This window comes from Camelus dromedarius, unplaced genomic scaffold (genome assembly GCF_036321535.1).
Source record: "Camelus dromedarius isolate mCamDro1 unplaced genomic scaffold, mCamDro1.pat HAP1_SCAFFOLD_172, whole genome shotgun sequence".
Classification (NCBI taxonomy): Eukaryota; Metazoa; Chordata; class Mammalia; order Artiodactyla; family Camelidae; genus Camelus; species Camelus dromedarius.
Window position 1 is genome coordinate 160605 of NW_026989779.1, and position 21257 is coordinate 181861.

Sequence of the window (21257 nt, forward strand, 5' to 3'; positions counted from 1 at the left end):
GGTGTTCGTGAATCATTGTAAGGACAGAATTTTGACAACAGACTGTATTGGTCATTTCACGAGGGAAAAGATAATATAGAAATACTGCTGAGATCTATTTTAAAATTAAGTTTGGAATGTTGAGAAGAGTTCAAGAAACCATACAAAGATCTTTTTCACTTATTTTAGATCTATCTTAGGCATATTTTGATTACATAGCAGAGTAACTTATCAACAAGGTTTGACAAGAGGGGTGTATTATTGATTTTTTGTTTTAGTTGAAATATTCTACCTGGGAAAAAGTAATCGGTGCCCATAAATGAACAAATATGTTTGTATTTCTATGTAACATGGGAGCAGACTTCGTATGTTTCTATATAATATATATGACTGTGTGTTTTAATCTGTCTGTCAGTGTATTTATAGTTTTCCAGCAATGTTGTAACTTTAGAATTCTTCTAAGAAAATCACCCCCGATTCTAGCGCAGTTTGTACTGTGTATCCTGTCTTATGCATGGGATTCCACTGTCTCCTCAGTGAGGAATTTCCTTCCCTACTGAGGTAGTAGCAGAGTTAAAGGAACTGTGATTTCTAGGCCTTTGCTCTCCATGTGTTTGCATTTAGCTGTCAATCGCGATTTTCCCTTTGAGTTTTCATTGTTCAATTAGGATTTTTGAAAATAAGTGTTAATTTGTTGTATTTGTCTCCCTAGAAACTTGATGTGTTTGTGCTTTTCAGTTTTCAATTTCTTAAAAATGTAAATGCACTGTTGTTTTTAAGTACTCCTTTTTCACTAGATATTTGTTTACCTCTTTATAGTTAAAATACTTTTTTTCCAATGAATGAATCGGTGTGCATGTTTTAAAAGATAACTTACTTTTTATTTTCCTTATTATAACAATTATATTCATTCTAGAGAATTTAGAAAATAAGGATAAACACAGTAATAACTTAAAAATGGCCTCTAATCTCACCTAGAGATACAGTTGTAAAGTTTCAAATTGAGAATTACAGGTCCTCTCATGTTATTCTTCTTTTTCAAGATTGTTTTGGTTACTGAGACCCTCGAATTCCCATATGAATTATAACAGCAGATAATCAGTTTTTGCAGAGGAGCCCACTGGGATTGTGATCAAGACCACATAGAATATACGGATCACTCTGGGGAGCACTGCCATTCCAAGAGCACTGTCTTCTGATCCAGGAATGTACGTGGCGTGTCTGTCCAGGTATTTAGGTCTTCTTTAATTTTTTTTTCAGCAATGCTTTGAGTTTACAGAATATTATTTTACTTTTTTTCTTTGCCTTTATACTGAGGACAAGTGTGCAAGGTACCGGGATCAGAAGTGTATTTTAGCCCCGCCCCTTGCTGCCAACATGGTCTCTGCGCTCTTGCTTTGCCTTGTGTACAATCTTGCACAAAATTGGACCTCAGTAACTCTCTCTTGAATGAATGATTATATGATTGTAGGATGATGCTTGAGAGTCCTTGTGATTATTTTTTCCTCCAGCCTTTCCCCAATTCTTAACTATGTCCTTTCTCTTCCTAAACTCCAGCCTGGGTTTCAGCCTGCCTGTGGCATTGATTTTCCCTATCCGTAGACTCTTCCTTTCACTGGTTCACGATAATGTTACATGTGGGCTGTGGAAACTTGCTAGATGTCAAGAAAGAACAAACCCATTGCATGCTAGTATTTTTAGTGTGTGGTATTCTTTTATTGATTGAAATTAAATCAGGCTGACCCCCTGAGCTCTTTTCACCTTCCTATGCATGATACTGCTCTGGTTGCTGCATGTTCCCTTCCCCCAGACTTGGTTTTGGAGTTGAGTAAGTCTCCATCACTGGAGACCTCTCTTTAAAAGATGAAGAGGACATTTGATCCTTCTCCCTGGTTGGGGACTTGGATGAGATGTGGTAACAGATAAAGAATTGAGCCCCAGCTCATTCTGACCACTGCTCTTTCCGTTCCTTTCTCCAGGGGAAAAGATTACAATTCAAAAATATAAAGATTGTGAGCTAATGAGATAGACGAGACAACCGATCATTTATTAAATGTCCTTTCATTCCAGAAACAAATGTATTATACACAAAATAAGCACACAAAGCATGGTAGAACCGTGATTACAAACGTGGGTCCGAGTTCGAGTCCTGCTCTGGAATGAACAGTCCTGTGAGATGGAGAACTGGTAGGTCGGATTAGGCTCTCCAGGACTGGTTTTCTGTCCTGCAGAGATGGAGCTCGCTAGGCTTCCCTCCCCCATAGAGGTGCTATGGGTTGTAATTGTCACACATGCACAACTGCTCGTTCCTCGTAAGTGCAGGATAGTATAGATTTTGCGGTAATGGCTTTATGACTGCCCCGTGTAGATTCTCAGTGCTCCAAAGGGATGCCTTGTGGTTTGGAGATGGGATTCTCATTTCTGTAAATACCCAAGGATTGTGGTATTGGGCCCTGCTGATTTGAATCTATTCTTTAGAAAGTACATATTGTAGATATATTTTTCAAGCATGTGTGCTTTTTTTCTTTTATTATTTATAGTTCTACCCTCTCATCTCTTGGTGTGACTTTTCATGGAATCCAGGAAACAGTCCTAAGCTACCTGCCTCTTCACTCTTCTCCGTGGTGGTTTTCTTCCCTGACTAGAAGAGGGTTTTGCACAGGAAATTTTCTTTGTTCCCCTTTTCTTGGAGTCTCTCTTTCGGTCTGCCCATCTCTCACCTGTCCATCTGTCCATTTATCTACACACTCATTCTTCTGACTTGTTCCAAAAAGCATTTCAGGCAGCTTACAGAAGAACAGATACCAAATAAACAGGTTAGAAAATGGGGCCAAGTTCAAACTGTGAGGCTTGGAGGCGGGCCTGTGTGAGGGTTGCAGCCGTGAGACACACGCCTCTGCCCTGTGACTTATAAGATCGACAGCAAGAGTGTACCTGATGCTCCCAGCAGACACAGGGTAACAGGGTTTGTGGGAGATGCTCACTGGCTGTGAAATAAATAAGTGGCTCAGGAGAAGCCCAACCTTTCCAGCTACAAAGACTTAGGAGAATATTTTGAGTGTCTTCCAAAATCAGGGTATAGCATTGTTTCTTTTGTCAGAATTCTACATATAGTTGATTACATTCTATACCTGGAAATTTCTCCAGAACTCCTTACCAAGTGAGTGTCATTGCTCGGGAATGAGGTGGTTCTGCTCATTAACGGGGGTTGGCCAGAAACCGAAAATGACAGCTTCAAAGGAGCCTGGGATTTGTCAGTTATGTTTTGTCAGTGCTGTAGAATTCAGAAAATGCTTTCACAGTTCCTCTCCATCTGAGGCGGCAGCGTGCTCTCTTAGCAGCATCAGGAGCTCAGAGCCACGGGATGTTGGGGGCTGACTGCACTGCTGTCAAGACAGCCAAGCTAGTCCCTGCAGGAGTGGTCCTTTCACATAGTGCATTTCATGTTCTATAGTAGAAGGTTTCAACAGGGAGTTAATTAACTGAGTTAATTAACATTTAATAAATATGAAGCTTTGATGAAAAGACGGTTATAGGCAGAATATAAGTTGTGAACACTTTGAAAACGGTTTCATTACTGAAATTTCAGTAGGGAAGATACACAGTTTATCTTATTTATGCCTCTCTTTTAAAGTAACAAAGAAACAAGACAGAAAAGGCAGAGGATGATTTCTGTTATTCCTCTCGGCTTGCAGGTGCCCTCTCATCCAGTGGCATCCATCCAGACACCAACACTGACACTGGCCATCCTCAGAACTGCCTCAGCCCTGAAGACACAAGTGACAAATAGAAGGGGGCCGCGCCCTGTTACAGCAGGTGCTCTCACTTTGTGGGTCCTTATGTAACTGCGCGGTGTTAATCAGGATCGCCCGTTCTACATTGTGTGGCGCTGCTGCAGTGTCTCCTAATTATTTGTTTCTGTAAGTACTCGTGTATTATTCTCCAATGTGTGGTACTACACATATAAAAATACTTTTTTCAGATGAAAAATAATGTATATTTAATACAATAAGTCTGAACAAAGGGACATAAAAGGCTATCCAGGTCCCACTACTCAGAAATAATAATTAACACTTTAACATCTACTTTCTGTTCTTTTCATCAGTGTGTATCAGCTCTGTCATAAAAACCAGTGAGCACTCTGTGCCTGTTTACTGTGTGGAGACCTCCATTTTCCATTCGGCTTATTACATGTTTTTCTACAATATTCTATCTCCCCTGGCATGATTTTTAATGACCAGTATAGCATTATGTCTTGTGGAGGCATCGTCCATTTTACTTCGGGCTTAAATAAACTTTTAAATTCCAAGTGTACTTAACTGAAATACTGAAAAGAGAACTGTGGTGGTACCGAAAGAGCCCTACCTCCCTTCCCCTTATTTCCTGAGTGTAAAAGCTGTTGCCAATGTGGTGTATATATTTCATGACCTTTATGCCTATGACATATATATATACCCATACATACATACATACATATGAGAAATCTATGTATATGTGTGTATATATTCTTTTTTGAAAAATAAGGCCATACTATATGTTTTCTGCAGCTCGCTTTATTCACTCAGGGGTATATCATAGACGTCCTCTCACTCCAGACTCACCCGGTCCTTTCAGATAGAGTGGAGGGGTCTCCTGATGTGCAGATGTGGTCTCTTGTGCAAGGACACCTTTGGTGGGAGAGTGCTGTGGACAAGGCCCTGGGCCACGGGGAAACGCCGGCCCCTCAGTGCCCACAGCTCACCGTGATTTACCGCATCATTGTCTTGATGGTGGACACTTAACTTTTCTCCATTTTCCACTGTCAGAAAGGATGTTTGACTGGCATCTTTCTTTAACAGACATTCCTGTGATCTTGTATGAGCATGCCTTTAGTTAAGTCTTCTGGAAATTTAGTCCCTGGATGTGACATTGACATTTACTTTCATCACAGGCTACTTTCAAGTGACTAGAAATTCCTTCTCCAGTGTGGAATGAGAAATGTAGAATTACTTATGTAACCAATTCTCTATCGCTGGATATGATTTCACTTCAGCTTTTCTTCCCACCAGTGTAAACAGTACATCTATTTGAACTGATTTTTTTTCTGAACGAAATGATTCCTAGAAGTGGGGTTGAATCAGTGTGTACACACGTTTTTCAGAGTTTACATATCCATTGACATGTCATCCTTCAAAAAGTTCGCTCACAGCTTTTTCTCCCACAGATTGACACTAGCTACAATATCTTTTAAAAGTATTTACCAATAAGATGAGCAAAAGTGCTTTTTCATTGTTTTAGTTTGCATTTGATGACCAGTGAGGTATTGAGCATTTTTCACTGATTAGCCATCTGACTTTTGAAAAGTGAATGATCCATTTTGTCCTTTGCACAAATTTAAGTGAGGAAGCTTCTTTTTGCTTTGTGACAGCTCTTTGTATGTTATGAACATTAATCCCTTGTCTTCAACATCTATCACAGAGTTTTTCCTTGTCATTTCTTTCGTTTCATTTTGTTCAGTAGGTTTATTTTTGTTGTGGCTCAAAATATTCTTAAGATAGTAAATGTCTTCCTTTTGTGTTTTATCTTTGTTATTATTCTTAGAAATACTTTCTTATAATGGTATAAATCTCTTATGTAGGTTTATTTAATGTCTAAGATGGAGATGATAATAGTACTTGTTATAGTGAGGAGAAGTTGAATTAATGTGAGCAAAGAGTTGTATTTGGTGTTATTAGTATTTTAATATTTACATCACTATCTGTAATTTTTTTTGTGGTCATTATGACAGGAATAGAATTTGTTCTTTCCAGGTGATTCTCTGATTGTCCCAGGACAATTATTGAATTCATACTTTGCTCTTTGATTTGAAATCCCACATGTATAAAATACTTATGTACACTAGAGTCTCTTTTTGAGCTCATGATTTATTTCTGTCAATCTTACTTCCTTACTCCAGCGCTATATCTTACATATTGTAAAAATTAATTATTATCTGACAGTGCGATTTTTTTTTGTTCTTTTCTTCCATCCCAAACTTTCTTGGCTATTATTATGATTTTATTATTCCTGAAGAATTCTAAAATATATTGTTCAAGTTAAAAAAAAATCAGATAAGTGTATTCATGGGATTTTTATTAAGTTTTGAATTATTTTTAGGAGAACTTTCATATTTACAAAACTGTTTTCCTCCATGCAATATGTTGATGTCTCTACATTCACACATCTTATTTACCCCTCAGTACAGTCCTGTAGTTTTCTCCATGTACAACATGGGCATTAATTGTGAGTTTATTCCAGATTATTGTTGATGTTTTTGTTAATTTTGTAAGTGAGAATTTTTTGCTATTATATTTTTAACTGTTTAAACTGACACCTAGGAAGGCAGATTCGGTTTGTAAATACTCACTTTGTAACAAATCATTTAAAATTGTAAGTATTAAGTAATTGTTAGAGGATTCTTTCTTTTGTGTTTTTAAAAATTTGTTTCCAATATTATCAAAATGGTCATAGCTAAGAAATATAGGTGTGGAGACAGATGGAGAGAGGTAGTGTGGCTCATGTACAAACTCTGAGCACTTTCATGGCTGCATTTAGGCTGGAGAAGCCCCAGAAGAGCCCACGTTAGACCAGGGGTGGCTTTGTATGCACTTGAAAGCCAGCTTTCCTACCTTTATGGTGAAGCCTGGTGGGCGTGGCAGGTAGATGATCAAGGTCTGATCAAGGTCATTGGCTGCACAGAGCGCTGTGTCTGTGAGAACTGGAGTCCATCACCATGGGAAATGCTTGGTGCCAGGAACACTGCAGGGGAGCTGGGGAGTCTGTGTGTTAAGGATTTTCCAGTCCTGGGAGTGGGAAGATGAGACTCTGCATTCAGATCTGAGTTTGAATTCATCCTCTCTTGTTTACTGGTCCTCTGACTTTTGTCAAGTTATCTACCCTCTTTGAACTCCTATTTTCTTGTCTCTCAAAATAGGAGAATTACGGCCTGCTGCTAGAGTGTTTGATCAGGATAAATGATTTGTTTCTATAAGATGCCACGTACAGTCACAAGCTCAGTGAGAAATGGGCTGTCACCTCTTCATCTGCAACTCAGTGCTCGACAGGACATCGGGGCAAAGCCAGTCCGTAATTTGTTTGTGATGCAAGTAGGAACAAAATTAATGTCTTGCCTTTCCCTTGCAGTATTATTACTCCTTTGCTTCATTTACTTCTTTCCTCCTTTCCTTTCCCCTCCTCCACCAAAAGATCCTGAGGCTCTCTCAGAACACTAGATTCAAATTACTTTAAAGGGTGTCTCATCCTCATGAAATGACAGTAACTTAAAAAAAATCTGTACAGATCCCAGACGTCATTGTATTTGATTTACACACACACATGCACACCCACCCACACACACAATCAGCCTACCTCCCACTTGCTGAGGGAGAAGGACCAATTTTCCTGAGTTTTCATTCACTGAGTGTGAGAGCAAAGTCTCTTATGCAGATATTCACCTTGCTTAGTGCATGGTGTTTTTAATTGGATTTCTGCTTTGTGGCCATAGAACTATTCTCCTTATAGAAGAGACGATGTGGAGACATAGACATTCTTCTGAGATATTGGTGTCAACATATTTGAGTTGGAAAGGACTTAGGACAGCATAGAGTCGTAACTTTTTATGGGTGAGAATTCATGATAGTGTAACTTAGACAAGAACCTATGTCTTCTGTCTTCGTGTCCACGTGGATGAAGAGGCAACAGGGCGGGAGATGGCAGGGATCCTTCTTGCTTGAGTTCCAGGGTCTTGCTAGTTTTCATTGCTCAGCTGCCTTAAGTTTAGGTCCGTGTGGCCTCTCATGGGAAGGTCACTCTGTCCTGATAGACTGAGTTTCTAATCAGCAAAAAGCCCTGGACCCACTCATATTTCCCAGAGTTTTTCTGCTGTCCTGCTGACAGTTTATATAAATGATACCTAAGAAACTACTGGATATAAAATCCTTATTGTTATCATTTGCCCTCAAGTTCCATAGGAATGGGGTGCTGTCTCAGGCTGTCTAAGGCTAGATCTGAACAAAGATAGGGTGATAGGCTGTGCTGCTGGACCCTCCCCAGTCATAAGGGATTTCCACCTTAGTTTTTAGAATCAGACAGATGAGTTCAAATCTTGCCTTTACCAGTTATTAGCTTTGTGAACTTGGGGAAGAAACTGTACTTGTTTGTGTCCAATTTTCTTTATCTGTAAATAAGTTCAGTATTTACTTTAGGGTTTTTGTTTTAGAATTGAATGAGCTAATTCCCTCATTTATACCTAAAATACTGATCGCGTTTTTCTATGCTGGTGCCTTGGTAGAAGATTACTAAGGGACTCAGCAGTGAGAATGCAGGTGGGGGACCCCTGGATCATAGAGCTTATATTCCAGGATATGCTTGTAAAAGACTGGATGTGCAGTGGATTTTTAGTAAATGTCCATTCCTTTCCTTATCCACATTGATTGTGTATATATCTTTGTACAATATATGAACAATTTTTTATTGCAATTTAAATCTCTTTGTAGTATTTAAATTATGTAGCTATAACAAAATACATGAAATAAAATGATTTTTCTTTTATTTTCTTTTCAATATGCAAAACAAAATAAAATAGAAAAGAAAAAAAGGTTTCGAAGGAGTAGAAATAATTTTATTTCTGTGGAATCAATTCCCTATGTTAGGTTTTTTAGTTGTGTTGTTAAACAGCATATAAAATTGATAGGTTTTGACTTCAGTGATGATAGCTAGGTGAGTGTAGTTTCTTTTTGTGGTAGTCTTTGATGAATTATTTGCACTAGATCATAAATGATGTGCATGTTACATATTGGAAAAGAGGAAAGAGTGGAGACATACTACCTCCAATGCAGTCATCTTGTTACCAAGTCGAAACTCGTACTGCTTGCTGCATGGCAGGCCAATAAATCGGGAGATTGAGGTGTTGGAGCAAGGAATAGTGACTTTATTTGAAAAGCTGGCAGACCAAGAAGATGGCAGAATGACATGCTGGAGAACCGTCTCCCCCAAGTCAGAAATCAGTCCGCTTTTATACTAAAAAGGGGCGGGGATGTGGTTGGTTGTTGCAAACTTCTTGCCGTACGAATTGTTTCTCCTTGGAATTCTTTGTTCTTGCAGCTGTCCACGTGGGTCAAATCATGGTGCCCCTCTAAAACCTCCAAAAAAAAAAAAAACAAAGTTTATTCTCTATTTTGCAACTTGCCATCTCTACATAAGTGCAGAAGAGTTAACATCGTGAAAGATCAGAGCCCGGAGAATAGGCTCTCCTGGATATTTCAGGCTAAAGGCAACTTTCTTTTACAAAAGGTACAGAGCTACCAAGTCTGAGCCTAGAAAACAGCAAAGGTTTAAAGCCAAAGAGCAGATCTAACATGCAGTCAAATTTATTCTTTTCTATTACAATTTCTTTTTCCACCTCATAAATAATTTTAGTAAGAAACATGAGCAATTTTTTTACTTTTGCTTCTTAGTAACGGATAAGTGGGCCAAATACATTTATGAGAGCAGGGATGCTGTGCGGGCATTGGGGTCACAGCAAACTCTTGTTGGGTGTGGTCGACTCTGCAACATGTCTGATGCCCCGTGGGTGTTGGTGACGGACCCCATAACCAGGGGCTCTCTTCAGGAACCAGCAAATGGGCATTGACCTCTGGAGACCTCTTTTTCAGCTGCTGGAAAATTTTTTCAGATACTATGACTGAAAAACCACTTCAGCTGGTGATTAGGGAATAAAGGAAGAGGAAAAGGGCTTGGATTAGATTAGAAGAGAAGGACAGAATATCAGGGAACCTGGGGGCTTGGCAGTGGGTCCTTGGGAGAGAGGGGAGCAGAGGTGGGGAGGGGCATGGCTCTGGAACCAGCTCCTGCACCTGTCCCAGGGCGCAAGTCACACAGCTTTTAATTGGCCCAGGACGCTCTCCTGTCTGGATGTCACCCTGGGCAGAACCTTGAGAATCGAAGGTAAGGGGTGGGCAGCACTCACCTAGGGGATCACTGAGGACTTCATTCAAGTCCACGGTGCCTTTTCTGGTCATGTGTCTTCACTTGCCCTTTATCTTAGGATCTGAGGAGCAGGAACAAAGAACGCAGGGAGAGATCCAGGAAGACATCTGACTGTGTTAAGAGACAACAGTCACAGCCACACGGGGAGCGAGGACACTTGCAGCAAAGTAAAACGACTTCACAACTATTGCATCAGAGCTGCCGGTGTGAGAGAGCCTAAGCCTGTCTCAGAGTGCAGGGGACAAGAGGAAAGGAATGGTAAATTTCCACTGACAGTTGAAATTTTGTTAAATAGCCTGCTACTGTTGCTTGTATCACTTGAATGAATGCAGGCATATTTCTATGGGCATTTATATGTTCACTCAAACCCACCAGCCCCTCTTGCCCCCATCGGGGATGCGGTTTCTCAAGCCCAGTGCCCCTCCTGCTTGGGTGGGCCACGCTGCGGGTCCTCGACTGGGGCCGGGCTGCTGCAGGGCACTGAGTCCCTGAGGCACAGCCTGCGAGACACGACAGGAACACCTCTGCTCTTGACTGAGGTCCTCCGTTTCCCCCTGCAGTGTAAGAATGCTGGTGACTGAGTTAGAAGCATGTTTCAAAGCTGTCCATGTCCTTGCCATCCAGAAGCGGAGCCTGGGAGCTTCCGAATTTCTCCAGAATGCGGTTTACATTCATCTTCGACAGGTGAGCTTATGTCTTTTTACAAGTGGAGGAATTACTGCAGTTTTCCTGGAACTTACTCACCACTAGTCCATCTGATTTTTCTGTGCTAGGATTCAATATGGCATGCTAAAATTTCTGGAGTCAGATCTTGAAACACTGATGAAGAGGATTATTTTATTTCTTTATATGATAGTATTTTACTTTCAAAATTCAGAGTTTTCAGTTCTTTCAAAAATTTTTTGGGGGTTGGTGAAACAACTTTGCTCTTACCATCTTTGTGACCTGTTGCTATATGCCTGTCACCTGTCTTCTGTCACTTGTGAGGCGGTTCCACTTGTGACCCTGTCCGGGTTGTTCATGGTATAAAACATAAAGTCTGTAAAAGTACAGTCCCTTTTACTCCGAAGACATTCCACAAATACTACTTAAATCTGGGTGTGGTTTTAAGAAGACAGAATCATTAGAACATGTACTTGCAGGTTGCTAGTGCAAAATCCCCAAATCAATAGTCTAGCTCAACATCTAAAATCTTTCTAATCTACCTTGACTTTGTAATGATAGTTGAAGCAGTTTGCTAAGAACTCAAGACCAGGGTTAGAATACAGGCTGGTGCAGCTCAGCAGGTCCTCCCATGCTGATGCTCTGCCAGAGGGCAGGTCCTAGGGGAGAGGGCGTGTCCTCCCCTCCCTGAGCTGACAATTTGATGGCAAAGACATTCATCAGGTGAAGAAATTGGGGTTTCTTCTAAGAAGAGTGGGTTTGAAAACAGTCCTAAAAGAGTGGGAGTGACACAATCCCATTTGTCTCAAGTAGGGGAGAGTGGCTTTGGGGCCACTTGGGAGACTCGTGTGTCCAGGTGGGCAGTGTTGGTGGCTTCCACTTGAGCGGTGGGATGGTCAGCGGGTAAAAGCGAACAGATTGAAGGCATGTTTAGATGGTAAAAAGGAAAGGATGAATGATGTCTGTGAAGGTAGGATGGAGTAAGGAACAGGTTTCTGGGTGGATTAATGAGGTAAATGATGGTCCTGCTGTGCTCTGAGGAGGGAAAACTTTAGAGGGAGTTCTGGGGGATAACTGATGGGTTCAGCTGTGGGTAAAGTGAAAGGCTGTTCGATGTGTGGTTTGGGAGCTCAGGTGAGAGCCAGTAGTGAGTAAGGGGAGGGGAGAGAGACTTTCAAATCAGTTTGTCTTGTGAACATACAAATAAGGATGAGTAATGACACACTTAAAACCTCTATATTCTGTATTTAAAGCCCAGTAACATTTTGCTATATTGACTGCAGAGGTTCTTAATTTTTTTTAATAGAAATAAAATAAATAGAAACAAAATAGTGGAGTTAATGAACATCTTAGAGTTGATGTGTGTCCTTGTATGTATTTTCATACCTCATCTGTTTATAACCATAATCTACAAAAAGTTCGCTTGCTTAGCATAAGAGTTAAACAGAGGGATGTGACACACAGTGTTGGGGCTTGAAGCTGATCTTCTCGGGCAAATTATGTCACCTCTCTGTGCCTTAGTTGCATCTTCTGTGACTGCCCCCGGGCCCCTCATCACAGCTGATTTCCTAGACTAGATGTTGGGATGGAGGCTGCTGAAGGGAGTAAGAAGTGGCAACTTCTAGGGATATTGAAGAGAGAGACAAAAACAGATTAAAGCCGATAAACTGAGTAAAAATACCCTCAAAAGAGAAAGAATCCCGCAGTGTTTTGAGCCCCTTAGCGTAAGGGAAACAAAATCAGGTTTACCCAAATCTCTTGAGCATGTGAGTATTGTGGGTGGGTGGGTGTCATCAGAAAAGGGTTGAGAAAAGGCCTTTTCATTTCCCTAGACGTTTTCAGTAAGGATGGGGAGCAGAAGAGAAAACCCCCTGCTTCACAGTGGAAGCTGCTGTTTTGTGCAAAACTGACCAAAGGTTGGAGACCAGTCATCAGCAGTGCTGGCAAATGAAGAGACTTTGGGATTGGGTGGGGCACTTGCTGCGACTTTCAGGTGACCTGCTGGCTGGGGGCTGTGAGGCGGGCAGTAGGTTTGCAGGGTGACCCGGGCATAAACCCTGGTTCTGAGGCTGCTGGTCTGACTAGCAAACCTGGGCACCCGCAGTCCTAATGGGGCAGCTCGGGATGTGGCCTGGGACACCTGCTGTGCTGAGGGCGAGAAGAGGGCTTCCCTGAGGGGGTGTCATGCGGAGAGTGGGAACGTGTTCCTGCAGGGGAGGAAGAGCCTCTGAGCAGGGTGCTGGATGCACAGGCAAGACCAGCCTGAGCATGGAGGCTTCTGGGAGCCAGAAGTCATACAATGGCCCAAACCGCCTTGTTCCTGCGAGACTGCAGGGAAAAGATGCTGAAAAGGTAGGCTAGGGTCAGACCCTGTGGTGTTATATGAGTTACAGTAAAGGACTGGTCTGGCAGGCAGGAGAGAACCCTGTGGGCGTCCCAGCTGGGGCGTCACGCCGGAGGGAGGAGCAGAGTTATAGACTTTGCCACTTATTAGCTGTGTGACTTTGAGCAAGATCACCCCACCTCTCTCTATATATATCTTCATCTGTAAATTGACAGAGTGACAAGCTCGTGTCATCAGAAGGCTTAGTTTAGCTCTGATCCTCTTTGTCCAGTCCTGTCAGTGCTGCCCTGTGAGGTTCTGCAGCGGCTGCTCTTACCCTGAGATGGGAGGGTGTAGAGGGACATTGTAGTGTCCGAGGGCAGGAAAGGGTTGCTTTAAAAGCAGACATGTTGCCGCCTGCAGCTGCAGGCCTGCAGGCAGTTTGGTTGAAGGCCCTGCAGGGGACTTTGGAGGCCTTAGGTTGTGGAGAGTACTTTGGACGCCTTATCTTCCTCTTAAGTCTTGTTTTCCCTTGCGGACCGGATTTGCATTTGCAGATTGATGATGAATATTTGGGCTTCTAGCAAAGCTGTTTTCAGAGATGGGTATATACGTAAAATATCGTATAAAATAAAATGGTTTATTTAACGTGTGGGACTTCACAGCTGTTGGGAACAGCTCTGTTGTCCTGGTCGTCACGGAGGACACCAAGGGTCAGCAGAGCGTGCAGGAGGACAGGTAGCCTGCAGTGCTGCTGCGGGTTGTTCTCCCGAGAAGAGCACTCTGCTGAGTTGACTCTTCTCTGAGTTTAGTTGCCAGATGAGCAGACAGCAAATTAATGAGTTCTGGTGGGATTGTATAATGACAGGAAGAAAGAGGAAACCGTAGTTTTTCCAGACTAAAACACGCTTTTGTTTCCTGATCCAGTGTGTTCCATTACAGAATTGATGAGTTCTGTCTATTCTGGGACTTCATTGAAATAAACATTCAGCCTAAATTTTAAGAGTTATGTTTTATTTGGCTGGAGGACTCGAGCCGGGATGGCAACCTCTCAGATCACTCTGAGGGACTGCTCCCAAGAGGTAGGGGAGGAGCTAGGATATATAGAAGTTTTACAAGAAAGACCAGGTAGTTGGAACAATAAAATATTGCTTGTTATCTAAAGAAAACCAGATATCTCAAGATCAAGTATTTAGTGCTTTTCTATGTATGGGAGGAAGCAAACATTTGTGTCATTGAATTCATCCCTTTGGCAGGTACCTAGGTATCTAGGGCCAGTATCCTGTCCTTTCTTACTCTGAGTCCGCTCAGAGGGCACCACTGTGAGTGGCTGAGAGGCTGGGCTGCAGGCATGCACTCGCTGGGGGGTGGCAGCAGCCGCTGATGACTTGGTTTCAGCATTCTTTGTTTACTGACATGGTTGCAGTATTTTCATTCACATTGTAGTATTTTCATTCACGGACTGATTATGGAGAATCTGCAACCTTGGAAAGCAACCGAGATGGAATTACTGCAGGTACCTTCTACTTTAATAAGCCGTGTGCAAACATAAACATGGAGGAAGCATACATTTGGATTTGGTGGTGTAGTGAAGGGTTTCTGCACATTACAGGAGAACGCAATGCAGAATTCCTTAAGTCCACCTTTCTTTTCTGTAGTGGTTTCTGAGAACAGTTTATGGTAATTAACCAACATTGACAAATGGTGGCACACATTGCATTTAAGAGCTGGCCGGCTGCAAACTTGTGTATTGGACAGGTGGAATTCATAGGCAAGTGGTCAGGTGGATGGGAGAGAGATGGAGCCTAAGCCTGGGCCCAGATTCCAGTTTAAATCGCCATTTCCTCACCATACGGCCTTGGACTAGAATGTAACATCTCTTAACCTGTTGGTGAATCTGTGAAATGGGCATGATAATATTCGTTTCTTCCTGGGATTGTTGTAAGTTCAAAAGAGTATTGTAGCACACATGAAGCACTTAGCAGTGTTAACTGTTTGTGGCCGCCCCGCTTGGCGTGTGTCAGAGCCGTAAAGGCAACATTTGTCTGTTGAGGATGCACTGGTAGCCCCTTGAATATGTTGTGAATTTGGTGATTTCCTTTAATCTTGGTAACTCTGTGTGCCATGGGCAGTTATTTTCATGGACAGATGAGGAATCTCAGGGTAAAGAAGACTGTGTAATTTGCCCAAAGTCAGACCATAATTTTGGGTGCATGGGCCTCGGTTCAGCATGGGCCCCAGGGCCTTCTGCCCTCTCCGTTCAGCACCAGAGCCAGATGTGTGGTCGGCTGTTTCCCAGCCCAGAATATCGGGCAGGCCGCAAGACACACCTGGCCCTGCGCTGCTTGAGCAAAAACTCCGGAGGAGAGGAAGTTACAAAAGGGATAAACATAAAAACAGATGACAGCAAACTGTGATCAGCACTGAGAAGGAAAGGAACAGGCCTCACAATGCAGAGCTGCGAGCTTTCCCGTCGGGGCTGCTCTGGGGGCGTTCATCTCAGCTAAACAAACTCTGCTGCTGCACCAAGGCAGGAAGGCAGGGAGCGTGTGGCCAGATAGACAGGGCCTTGTTAATCATACTCATTCCCCATTAAGCTGCAGCTGTCACGGGCACTTACCTAGTAAACAGATGTCTTCCATAATCATCACGCACTTTTCTTGGTAGTTTTATTGCCCCACCTTTGAGATGAGGTCATTGAAGCTGGGGAGTTTGCTGCATGCCCGTGATCACCATGGAAATACCCCCACTGGTCTTTCAACCTAGACTGTTGTGGCTGTCATGTCCCAGCCCTGTGAATGGCATCATGTTGCCTCTCCCAAGCGGCCCAAATGACTGACATTGATATTCTTAATTCATAGGAAATGGTATGTGACAATAGGAGAAAAAGGTATTAAGAAATTGTTTGGAAAAGTAGAACAAAATCCAATTCTTCCCCAGCTGGGGGAGCGTACCCTGTGTCACTCACCCCACTCACTGCGTGTCACCTCCTCCCTGCCAACTCCACGTTCAGAAGCCACTCTGAGTCTTTGAAGAACATTTTGCCTCATGACACTCTTGACTAGGACCTGCGACCTCTCTGTCCCTGGTTAACTCTCTCTTGAAAGCCATTTAAATTTCTTGCAGGCTCCTCCACTCAGATGTAAAATATCCTCTTTCAGCTTCTTGATGCAGCTCCTTAATGATGATCTCGTGAAGGAAACTTAGTCAAAACCTGGGAGGTATGCACACAGTGACTGCAACCTCAGCACTTTATGAAGTTCAGAATCAGATTTGTGGGTGACTCAGGAAAGGCTTTTTTATGGTAACAAGGGGAAAGTGAAAGAATGCAGGCTGTGTGAGACTGAAACATCTCGGTCCCAGCCAGCAAGGCACCTGCGTTCAGGATGGTGTGTGGGGAGTGCATAGTTCTCACAAAGAAAGAAGTGTTGGGATGGGAGGGAGGACAGTTAGGTACTTTACTGTGGAGGGAAAAAGTGGGTTAAGCATTTCCTGGTTGAACAAGAGGATTGTGACATGATGTGCTTGTATTTTGGAGAGAAGGGTTTTGTGGGGACAGGCCTAGGGAGAACGCTCTGTGGCTGGGGAGTCAGCACAACAGAGAAACACAGAGAACCGGGCAGACCCCAAGACCCCAGCTGGGGAAGAGGTTGCCCGCCAATTCGAGCCATGGGGGCGGCTTCTGTCCCTTAGCTGGGGCCTCAGAGCTCCCTTCACAACCCAGTCCTGTTGATACAAGGAAAAAAACGTGAGGCATGAGAAGGGCTGTGTCCCAGGATTTGGTTGAGCCCCTGGGATGTGTCCCACCAGATTTTGTTCCTTGGCTTCGTGCAGTAAAGTATTCAAGAGCAAGCCAGTGTTGAGAAAAGGTAGATTTATTCACAGAGACACATTGAAAGGCAAGAGAAAGGCCACGAGGTGTGGGGTTTGGGTGCTCAGATTAAAAGTAGGTACACACTCCACAGAGTGTGGGCTTTCTCCGAAGAGGGAGAGAGAGGGGTGACCGCGAGGTGGCGCTGTGTTGCTCGTTTTCTTGGGCTTGGTGGTTTCATTTGCTAATATGTAGAAGGACCAGCCTAAGGGCAAAGGGCTGGGATTCCCAGGGAGTTGGCCATTTCCCACCCTTTGACCTTTTGTGGCTAGCCTTGGGACTGCCATTGTACCTTGGGGCATGTTATTCACCATGTTACTATTACAATGGGTGTATAATGAAGCTCAAGCTCTGTTAGAAGTTAAATCTCTTCATCCTGAGCCTCAAGGCCTACTGGGGGTTGAATCCTTCACCATTTTGATGTTAATTGCTTTGGCCTTCCTTGAATGGCTGTGCTCTGCCCCTTCCATCCTGTCTCTCTGTGATGACACAGAGAGAGCAAAGGCCGGGCCCTGCCTGTGCTCCTGCATTTAACAGCGGGAAGTGTGGAGTGGGCTTATGATGACTCTGAGTGGTGAGAAGGATGTTTCAGATTTTGCCACGTGAGACATGGGGACCTGCCAGCAGCCATGACAGATTTATCTCAAGGTCATTATCGCTTGTGTTGTTACTGAAAGAACAGGCCAGCCAAGAAACAAGCACTGAGATTTATTATGCTGGTGGGCTCAGAGGGGCTCCTGTTCCGAAGCTCTGAGCACCTCCAAGACCTGCACATGAGGTTCTATAGGGTTAATTACAAGTAAGGGGCTATTAGCCAATAAGGCTCAAACAACAAAAAGCAAGGAATCAGTACACTGAAGCTTATGAATTTGGAACAGATCACGTTACTGACAATTGTTGACCTTGGATTTACGAGTTAGCTTATTAGCCCAGTAAACTGACACTAAACTTCAGATTTACGAGTTAGCCCAGCAATACTTAGATCAGTAAACCAACACTTATCACACTTAGATTTGTGACTTAGCTCGTTAGCCCAGCTGGGCTTTTCCTTCACAGTGTCACTCATCTTTTCTATATTTCTTTTTTTTTTTTTTAAGTATTTAATATCAGGTTTTTTTGGAAAGAAATTTCTCTTTTTCTTTTCTTTGGGACTCTTTTGGGGGGGTAGGTAATTAGGTGTATTTATCTGTTAGTGGAGGCCCTGGGGCTTGAACCCGGGACCCCGTGCACGCTAAGAACACGCTCTACCACACCCCCCATGATCTTTTCTTTTTGCTTTAGCTGCCAAGAATCTTACAGCTGAATTTCTAGTCGGCCTTTCACACTTGCCCTGACTCCAGGGAATCCATTTTTATGACTTTACCTCCTCCTGGTTTCATTTAAGTATTGAATCTCCATTTTCTCTTCACTCTCACTTTTGCCTTTTTGTTGTTATGGTTGTTAAAGTGTGTTTAAAAAAATTGTTTAATTTCTCTTTTAGCAGGAGGCTGAAAGTAAATAAATATGTAAACAAACAGCACATTTAAATGCTTTTATACATTCTAAGCTGTTTAGTAGTTACTTAAAAACCGAATTGAATATTAAAGTGATAACATTTTTAAGTTATTTTTTAATTTTTTACAAAGATATAGCTGATTTAAAATGATATGTTTCAGGTGTACAATAGATGCTCCATTTATAGTTACTGTAAATATTGGCTGTATTCCCTGTGTTGTAAGATACATCCCTGTAGCGTGTTTACATTACATGTTGCAGTTTGTATAAGAAAGTTGGGTAACGCAGAGTCTGGGGCATGGCTGTGCCTGACCCAGGGTCACGCTCACCCTGCCTGTCAGAGCCCAGGCCCTCACTCCTGTCTGCAGGGCAGCGAGTGGAGGCAGCCCTCATCAGCGCTGGCACCACCCTCTGAGCGGCAGTGACAGCAGTGTCTCTGTGTGGACGTGCAATGTGTTTTTCCAGGAGCTTTACATGCATTTCTGCATTTAATAATTAAAGCCCTCCTGTGAGGAAGCGTTTTATGATTTTAATGAATAATACATTTTATTTTGATATTGATAGACTTCAAACCTCCGGAAAATTTACAGAAGTAGTACAGTAAACGCTTAGATACAGTTCACCTTAAAGGGCACTATTTGTCCTTTTGTGTCTGGCTTATTTTAGCATAAAGTTTCAAGGTTTATCCATATTGTAGCCTGAGTCAGTACTTTATTCTTTTGGTTTCATAATATCCTTTTTCTTTTTTTTCGTTTTTGGTCTATTTAAAAATATTTTCATTGAAGTCTAGTCAGTTTATAATGTTGTGTCAGTTTCTTGTGTACAGCACAACAATTCAGTTAAATAGGAACATATCTGTATTCATTTTCATATTCTTTTTAAACATAAGTTACTATAAGATATTAAATATATTCTCCTGTGCTATACAGTATAAACTTGCGGTTTATTCTATACATACTCAGTATCTGCAAATCTTGAACTCCCAATATATTCCTTCCCACACCCTCTCCCCTCTGGTAACCATAGTTTGGTTTCTATGTCTCTGTGTCTGTTTCTGTTCTGTAGATAAATTTATCTTTTTGTGTCTTTGTTTTTTGATTATTTTTTTTAAGATTCCACATGTGAGCGATCTCATATGGTATTTTTCTTTCTCTTTCTGGCTTACTTTTCTTAGAATGACATTCTCCAGGTCCATTCATGTTGCTGCAAATGGCATTATTTTGTTATTATTTTATGGCTGAATAGTAGTCTATTGGAGAAATATACTACAGTCTCTTTATCCAGTCATCTTTCAGTGGACATTTCGGTTGTTTCCATGTCTTGCTATTGTAAATAGTGCTGCTGTGAACATTGGGGTGAAAGTGTCTTTTTGAGTTAGGGTTCCTTCTGGATATATGTCCAGGAGTGGGATTGCTGGGTCATATGGGAGGTCAATTTTTTGTCTTTTGAGGAACCTCTGTACAGTTTTCCACAATGGCTCCACCAAACTGCATTCCAACCACAATGTAGGAGGGTTCCCAATTCTCCGGAGCCTCTCCAGCATTTATTTGTGAACTTCTGAATGATGGCTATTCGGACTGGTGAGATGTGAGACTTGATAGCAGTTTTGATTTGCATTTCTCTGATAATGATATTGAGCATTTTTTTCATGTGCCTATTGGCCATTTGTATGTCTTCATTGGAGAAATGTTTCTTTAGGACTTCTGCCCATTTTTGAATTGAATTGTTTGTTTTTCTTTCTTATTAAGTGTAAAAGCTGTTTACATATTCTGGGAATTAAGCCCTTGTCAGTTTCATTTATTGCAACTGTTTTCTCCCATTCCATAGAGTGTCTTTTTGTTTTGCTTTTTGTTTCCTTTTCTGTGCAAAAGCTTGTAAGTTTAATTATATCCCACTTGTATTACTTTGCTTGTATTTCTATTGCTTGAGTAGACTGCTCTAGGAAAACATTGTTGAGATGTATGTCAGATGTTTTGCCTATGTTTTCTTCTAAGAGGTTTATAGTGTCTTGTCTACATGTTTAAGTCTTTAAGCCATTTTTAATTTATTATTGTGTATGCTGTGAGGGAGTAGCCTAACTTCATTGATTTACATGCAGCTGTCCACTTTTCCCTACACCATTTTCTGAAGAGGCTGTCTATACTCCATTGTATGTTCTCACCTCCTTTGTCAAAGATTCAATGACCAAAAGTTTGTGGGACTATTCTTGGTAATTTTGTTTATCCGTTCATTGATGGATGGATATTGTTTGTAACCTTTGGCTACTCTGAATGATACTGCCATGAATATTGATGTGCAAGTTTTGTGAGAATATATTTTCTTTCTGTTGGCTGTACAGTTGGCCCGCCATATCTGTAGTTTCCACTTCATGGATCCAGATGGCTGATTGTAAAGGGACTCGAACATCCTTGGATTATGGTATCCAGGGTGGGGGTTTCCTGAAAGGAAATCCCGAGGATACTGAGGGATGACTCTATATGTAGGAGTGGAATTGCTGTGCCATATAATTCTAACCTTTTGAGGAAACACCAGGCTTTTCCAAAGAAGCTGTACCATTGCCCCTTTCCAACGGCTGCGTATTGAGGGTTCCCATTTCTCTGCCTCCTGACTGACACTTGTTATTGTCCTTGTTTTGATTATAACCATCCTAGTGAGTGTAAAATCAGATCTCATTTTGATGTTGATTTCGCTAGTGATGCTGAGCATCTTTTCATATGCTTATTGGCCAATTGTGTATCTATTTAAATACTTGGCATATTTAAAAATTGGGTCTATTTTCTTTGTATTGGTCAGTTGTAAGCATTTGTTTTATATCCTGGATACTAGTCTCTTATTAGATATATGCTTTGCAAAATTTTTCTCCTATTCTGCAGATTGTCGTTTCACTTTACTTTTTTTACACATTAAAACAATTTCTTTCTA

At 42.0% G+C, this 21257-nt stretch overlaps 1 long non-coding RNA gene across 2 annotated transcripts in view; it reads left to right on the forward strand.

Moving 5' to 3' along the window:
- Nucleotides 1-21257, forward strand: part of LOC135320634 (uncharacterized) — an 83939-nt gene that overhangs the window by 54081 nt on the left and 8601 nt on the right. The window contains exons 6-10 of one of the 2 annotated variants that reach the window (XR_010379880.1): nt 1023-1208; nt 3675-3899; nt 9100-9288; nt 10043-10242; nt 10545-10668. This is a non-coding gene — a long non-coding RNA (uncharacterized LOC135320634). Of the gene's footprint in view, nt 1-1022; nt 1209-3674; nt 3900-6710; nt 7104-9099; nt 9289-10042; nt 10243-10544; nt 10669-21257 lie in introns of those variants that run through there. The other variant, XR_010379879.1, reaches the window with a different exon arrangement.